The sequence below is a fragment of the Erinaceus europaeus genome, chromosome 15 (assembly GCF_950295315.1).
Source record: "Erinaceus europaeus chromosome 15, mEriEur2.1, whole genome shotgun sequence".
NCBI classification, from domain to species: domain Eukaryota; kingdom Metazoa; phylum Chordata; class Mammalia; order Eulipotyphla; family Erinaceidae; genus Erinaceus; species Erinaceus europaeus.
This window is the reverse complement of record NC_080176.1, coordinates 19408994-19416654: the sequence shown is the minus strand read 5'-3', so window position 1 is coordinate 19416654 and position 7661 is coordinate 19408994.

Below are 7661 nucleotides of genomic sequence, written 5' to 3'. Positions count from 1 at the left end.
GTGCAAGGAACTGGGTTCAATCCCCCAGTCCCCACCTGCAGGGGGGAAGCTTCACAAGTGGAGTTGTCTGTCTCTCTCTCTCACTGCCATTTCTCTCAGTTTCAATAAATAAATAAATATAATATTTTTAAAAATAATAATAATAGGAGGAGAATTCTGTTAGGTCTAGTGGTGTGGGAAGTAGTGCGGTGGATGAAGTGTTGGACAATCCGGCCTGAAGTCCTGAGTTCAGTCCCTGGTATTACATGTTCTGGAGTGATACTTTGGTTCTCTCTCTCTCTCTCTGTTTTTTTTCTAATTTTTTTTTTCTTTTTTTAACATTTATTTATTTATTCTCTTGTTGTCCTTTTTGTTTTATTGTTGTAGTTCTTATTGATGTTGTCGTTGTTGGATAGGACAGAGAGAAGTGGAGAGAGGAGGGGAAGACAGAGAGGGGGAGAGAAAGACAGACACCTGCAGACCTGCTTCACCGCCTGTGAAGCGACTCCCCTGCAGGTGGGGAGCTGGAGGCTCAAGCTGGATTCCTTACTCCCATCCTTGCACTTTGCACCACCTGCACTTAACCTGCTGAGCTACCACTTGACTCCCTCTCTTCTCTTTTTTTAAATATATATTTTGCATCCAGGGTTATTGCTGGGGCTCGGTGCCTACACTATGAATCCACTGCTCCTAGAGGCCATCTTTTTTCCCTTGTTGTTGTTGCTATTGGTGTTGTTGCTACTATTGTTGTTGGATAGGACAGAGAGAAATTGAGAGAGAAGGGGAAAACAGAGAGGGGGAGAGAAAAATAGACACCTGCAGACCTGCTTCACCACTTGCAAATCAACCTCTCTGCAGGTGGGGGGGTGGTGGAATTCTTTCCAGTCCAGTCCTTGCACTTTACTCTGTGCACTTAGCCCGATGCTACCACTCAGCCCCCAAGATTTTTAATATATTTTTATTTATTAGATAGAGACAGAGAGAAATTGAGAGGGGAGGGAGGGAGAGAGAAAGAGAAAGACACTTGCAGCCCTACTTCACCAGTTCTGAAGCTTTCCCCCTGCAGGTGGGGACCAGGGCTCGAACCCAGGCCCTTGCTCACTATAATGTGTGTACTCAACCAGGTGCGCCACCATCTGGACTCACTCTATCTCCTTTCATCTCTCATTAGTGAATTTTTTTTTTATTGATATCAAATCTCATTTTATAGATGGAACTGAGGTCCAGGCTAGATAAGTGGTGGAGCCAGGGTTCAAACCCAAGATTCCTTAACCTTTCAGAAGAATGACTGCAAATTTCACAAACTCTCAAATCCAGTGAATGTGTGAATTAGCTTGTTAGGTGCCCCAACAAGTAGTCAACTATATCACCCCCCGTCTCTCTCCTCTTCCTCCCTGCTCTAGATCAATTTTCTGATTGAAACTGAGAAAGAGGATGGGTGAGGGAGATAGCGTCATGGCTATTCGAACAGACTGTCATGCCTGAGGCTCCGAAGACCCAATTTCAGTCCCCCACACCCCCATAAGCCAGAGCTGATTAATGCTCTGGTTTAAAAAAAAAAAAAAAAGAGAGAAATACTCATTGGTGGAACTTTAGAAACAAGGACAGAGGTGGGTCGGGTGGTAGCACAGCAGGTTAAGTGCACATGGCACAAAGCGCAAGGATCCCAGTTTGAGCCCCTCCCCAACATACACACCTGCAGGGTCGCAACAATAATAATAACAACAACGGCAACAAAAATGAGGGGGGGAGAAATGGCCTCCAGGAGCAGTGGATTCATAATGCAGGCACCAAGCCCCACCAATAACCCTGGAAGCAAAAAAAAAAAAAAAAAAAGAACGAGAAGAAACAAGGACAGATGGGGAAAACACAAAATAAATAAAACTTGAACTGTGTTTGGTGTGTTGCTTCACAGCAACGGTCTCTGGGAGGAAGGGAGGGTGTTGGGAGGGCTATGGGGTCCTGGCGCATGATGATGGAAAAACACCTAAATTGGGAGTGAGAGTGTTTTGCAGACACCTGTCACTGGGGAATGAGAAATTTTACCCATGTGTCAACAACTGTACTCTAAACCAATTAACCCCCCCCCAGTAAAATGATTCTTTTTTCCTTTTAAACCACATGTAATTTTATTTTATTTTATTTCATTTTATTTATTGGGGATTAATGTCTTATGGTTAACAGTAAATACAATAGTTTGTACATGCATAACATTTCTCAGTTTTCCAAACAACAATACAACCCCCACTGGGTCCTCTGTCATCCTTTTCCAGGACCTGTATTCTTCCCCACCCCCACTCACCCTAGAGTCTTTAAATTTGGTGCAATACACCAACTCCAGTCCAGGTTCTAATAAAATGATTTTTAAAATATTTATTTTAGTGGTCTGGGAGGTGGTGCAGTGGATAAAGCACTGGACTCTCAAGTGTGAGGTCCTGAGTTCAGTCCCCGGCAGCACATGTACCAGAGTGATGTCTGGTTCTTTCTCTCTCCTATCTTTCTCATGAATAAATAAATAAATTCTTTTAAAAAATTTAAATAAAGATTTTAAAAAAATATCTTCCCTTTTGTTGCCCTTGTTTTTCACTATTGTTGTAGTTATTGTTATTGATGTCATTGTTGTTAGATAGGACAGAGAGAAATGGAGAGAGGAGGGGAAGACAGAGGTGGAGAGAAAGATAGACACCTGCAGACCAGCTTCACCACCCGTGAAGTAACTCCCCTGTTGGTGGGGAGCCCGGGCTGGAACCGAAATACTTAAGCCTGCCTTTGCGCTTTGCTCGGTGTGCGCTTAACCCGCTGCACTACCACCCAACTCCCTAAAAATACATTTATGTGGGGAGTCAGGCTGTAGTGCAGCAGATTAAGCACAGGTAGCACAAAGCACAAGGACCGGCTTAAGGATCCCGGTTCGAGCCCTGGCTCCCCACCTGCAGGGGAGTCGTTTCACAGGTGGTGAAGCAGGTCTGCAGGTATCTTTCTCTCCCCCTGTCTTCCTCCTCCTCTCTCCATGTCTCTCTGTCCTATCCAACAACAACAACAACAAAGCAACAAGGGCAACAAAAGGGAATATATAAATAAAATAAATATTAAAAAAATATATATATATATGTGGTCTGGAAGGTGGCGCAGAGATAAACCTTTGGACTCTCAAGCGTGAGGTCCTGAGTTCGATCCCTGGCAGCACATATGCCAGAGTGATGTCTGGTTCTTTCTCTCTCCTCCTATCTTCCTCATTAATAAATAAATAAAATCTTTAAAAATATATTTATTTTAAACCAAACATTTGTCTAATCATTAATGGGAGAATCTGAATTACCCTGGTGTACACAGAGCCAGGGAAATGGGGGGAGGGGTGTTGTTTCTCTCTCTGCTCCTTCCCTTGAGCTTGAGTTTTTATAATGGGAAGATATCTTTGGAGCAGAGTGGTGGTGCACCTAATTGAGCAAACATGTTACAGTGTACGAGGACCTGGGTTCAAGCCCCTGGTCCTCTACCCGCAGGGGGTAAGCTTTTTGTGATTGGTGAATCAGTGATACAGGTGTCTCTCTGTCTCTCTCCCTCTCTATCAACCTCTTCCCTCTCAGTTTCTGACTGTATTCAATAAATAAATAAATATAATAAAAAATAAGAAAGGTGAAAGATATTCTTTAGTAAAAATTACATAAAGTCAGTGGCCCAAGGGGTGGTACCCTGGATAAAGTACTGGACTCACATGGATGAGATCTCAAGTCCAACCCCAGACATGGCGTGTACCCCACTGATGCTTTGCCTCTCTTTCTCATTAATAAAAAAATTTTTTAATAGTTATTTATTTATTTTCCCTTTTGTTGCCCTTTTTTTTTTTTTTTTTATTGTTGTAATTACTACTGTTGTTACTGATGTCATCATTGTTAGATAGGACAGAGAGAAATGGAGAGAGGAGGGGAAGACAGAGAGGAGGGGAAGACAGAGAGGAGGAGAGAAAAAAAGACACCTGCAGACCTGCTTCACCAACTGTGAAGCGACTCCCCTGCAGGTGGGGAGCCGGGGACACAAACCAGGATCCTTATGCAGGTCCTTGTGCTTTGCGCCTTTTTTTTTTTTTTTTTCCTACTAGAGCACTACTCAGCTCTGGTTTATGGTGGTGCAGGGGATTGAACCTGGGACTTCAGAGACTGAAGCTTGAGAATCTCTTTGCATAATCGTTATGCTATCTACCCCTGCCACCATTAATAAAGTCTTTAAAAAGCCCCAGTTCCCCACCTAGAGCAGGGAGCTTCAAGAGTGGTGAAGCAGTGTCTATGTCTCTCTCCCTTCCATATCACTTTCTCTCTGTCTCTATGCAATAAATCAATTTAAAAAAATAGAGCTGGGAGACAGCACAATGCTTACACAAGACTTTCTTTCATACCTGAGATTCCAACATTCCAGGCTCAATTCCCAGCACCACCATAAACCAGAGCTGAACAGTGTTCTGGTATTTCTCTCAGTTTCGCTCTCTAATGAAATAAAATTTAAAAATTAAAAAAATATTTTATTTATTTGTTAATGAGAGGGATAGGAGGGAGGGAACCAGACATCACTCTGGCACATGTGCTGCCGGGGATGTAACTCAGGACTTCATGCTTGAAAGTCCACTGTGCCACCTCCTGGGCCATGAAATAAAAATTTTTTAAGATTTTCTTTTTTAAATTTCTTTTTTACATATTTATTTATTCCCTTTTGTTGCCCTTGTTGTTTTATTGTTGTAGTTATTATTGTTGTTGATGTCGTCGATGTTGGATAGGACAGAATGAAATGGAGAGAGGAGGGGAAGACAGAGAGGGGGAGAGAAAGGCAGACACCTGCAGACCTGCCTCACCGCCTGTGAAGCGACTCCCCTGGCAGGTGGGGAGCCAGGGGCTCGAACTGGGATCCTTACGCTGGTCCTTGTGCTTTGCGCCACATGCGCTAAACCCACTGCACTACCACCCGACTCCCAGGAGGGAATATTCTATACCTTATTTGTATAAAATGTTGAACATTTTAAAGAGAGTTTAAGAAATATTTTTTAAAAAATATTTTATGTATTTATTTATTCCCTTTTGTTACCCCCCTTGTTTTATTGTTGTTGTTATCATCGTTTTTGGACAGGACAGAGAGAAATGGAGAGAGAAGGGGAAGACAGAGAGGGGGGAGAGAAAGATAGACACCTGCAGACCTGCTTCACCGCCCTGAAGCGACTCCCCTGCAGGTGGGGAGCCAGGGGCTCGAACCAGGATCCTCACGCCGGTCCTTGTGCTGTGCACCACCTGAGCTTAACCCACTGCGCTACCGCCCGGCTCCTAAGAAAGATGTTTTAAGTAAAGTTTACTATGTTCCTAGTTTTTTTTTTTTTAAGATTTATTTGTTGATTTATTGATTGATTGATTTTAAAGAAAGAACCAGAATTTCACTCTGGTATATGCAATTCTAGAGACTGAATTCAGGACATCATGCTTGAGAGTCTAACACTTCACTCATCAAGCTACTTTTCAGGCTCTGCTATGTCCTACACATATATTTTAATTGCCACCAGAAAGTTATTGCTGGAGCTTGGTGTCTGCACTACATATCCACCGTTCCCAGTAGTCATTTTTTTCTTTTCTTTATTTCTTTCTATTTTATTGACAGAACATAGAAAAATTGAAAGGAGAGTGGAGAGAAGACACCTGCAAACCTGCTTCATCATTTGTGAAGCGCGCCCCCTGCAGGTGGGGAGCAGGGGCTCAAGCTCGGATCCTTGAGCATGGTGTGCTTAACGAGGCCTTTTCTTCTCTTTCCTTTCCTTTCCTTTCCTTTCCTTTCCTTTCCTTTCCTTTCCTTTCCTTTCCTTTCCTTTCCTTTCCTTTCCTTTCCTTTCCTTTCCTTTCCTTTCCTTTCCTTTCCTTTCCTTTCCTTTCCTTTCCTTTCCTTTTTATTTATTTATTTATTTTTTCTTTTCTTTTCTTTTTTCCTTTCTTTTTTGTTAGAATTCTTTTTAAATATTTATTTATTTATTATCTTTTGTTGCCCTTGTTTTATTGTTGTTATTGATGTCTTTGTTGTTGGATAGGACAGAGAGAAATGGAGAGAGGAGGGGAAGACAGAGAGGGGGAGAGAAAGACACCTGTAGACCTGCTTCACTGCTTGTGAAGCAACTCCCCTGCAGGGGGGGAGCCAGGGGCTCGAACCAGAATCCTTACGCGGGTCTTTGTGCTTTGCGCCACGTGCTCTTAACCCGCTGCGCCACCGCCTGACTCCCCCTTTCTTTCTTTCTTTCTTTCTTTCTTTCTTTCTTTCTTTCTTTCTTTCTCTTCTTTCTTTCTTTCCTTCTTTCTTTCTTCCTCTCTCTCTCTCTCTCTCCATCTCTCTCTCTCTTTCTGTCTTTCTTTCTTTCTCTCTCTCTTTCTTTCTTTCTTTCTTTCTTTCTTTCTTTCTTTCTTTCTTTCTTTCTTTCTTTCTTTCTTTCTTTCTTGCCTCCACAGTGATTGCTGGCGTTTGGTGCCGGCACTATGAATCCACTGCTCCTGGAAGCCATCTTTTCCACTTTTCCATTTTGTTACCCTAGTTGTTTATTGTTGTTGTTGTTGTTATTGCCAGATAGCACAGAGAGAAATGGAGAGAGGAGGGTAAGACAGAGAGTGGGAGGAGAGAAAGACACCTGCAGACCCGCTTCACCGCTTGTGAAGCGACTCCTCTGCAGGTGAGGAGCCGAGGGCTTGAACCAAGATTCTAGCGCTGGTCCTCGTGCTTTGTGCCATGCACATTTAAACTGCTGTGCTACCTCCCAGTCCCCCTTTCTTTTTATTTTTTGCCTCTAGAGTTGTCACTGGGGCTCAGTGCCTGCACTATGAATCTATTGTTCCTGGAAGCCATTTTTTCTCTTTTTGTTTTCTTTCTTTCTCTCTCCCTTTCCTTCTTTCTTGATAGGACAGAGAGGAATTGAGAGGGGAGGGGAAAATAGAGAGGGAAGAGAGAGATACCCACCTGGAGACCTGCTCCACTGCTTATGAAGCGGCCCCCTGCAATTGCTTCTCCCCACCCCCAAGCATAGCACTGCTCAGCTCTGATTTCTCATGGTGCTGGGAATTTAACTTTTTTGCATAACCATTGTGCTATCTCCCCTGCCCTGAACTGTATTTTTAAAATCTTTTTTTTTTTATTTTTTCTTCATTTTATTTATTGGATAGAGACAGAGAGAAACTGAGAGGGGAAGAGAGAGAGAAAGAGAGAGAGAGAGAGAGACCTGAGCCCTGCTTTACTGCTTGTGGAAGTTCTCTATAAGTGGGGACAGGGACTTGAGCCCCGGGCTTGAACCCCGGTCCTTGTAGCTGTTAACTCTCCCTGGTGCATCACTGCCTATCTCTGCCAATATATATAATTTATTTATTTATTTTCCCTTTTGTTGCCCTTGTTGTTTTTCATAGTTGTTGTAGTTATTATTGTTGTTATTGATGTCTTTGTTAGCTAGGACAGAGAGTAATGGAGAGAGGAGGGGAAGACAGAGAGGGGGAGAGAAAGACAGACACCTGCAGACCTGCTTCACCGCTTGTGAAGCGACTCCCCTGCAGGTGGGGAGTGGGGGCTTGAACTGGGATCCTTATGCCAGTCCTTGCGCTTTGTGCCACATGCACTTAACCCGCTGCACTACCACCAAACTCCTCTGCCAGTTTATATTTTAAAGAATATAATTGGGAGCT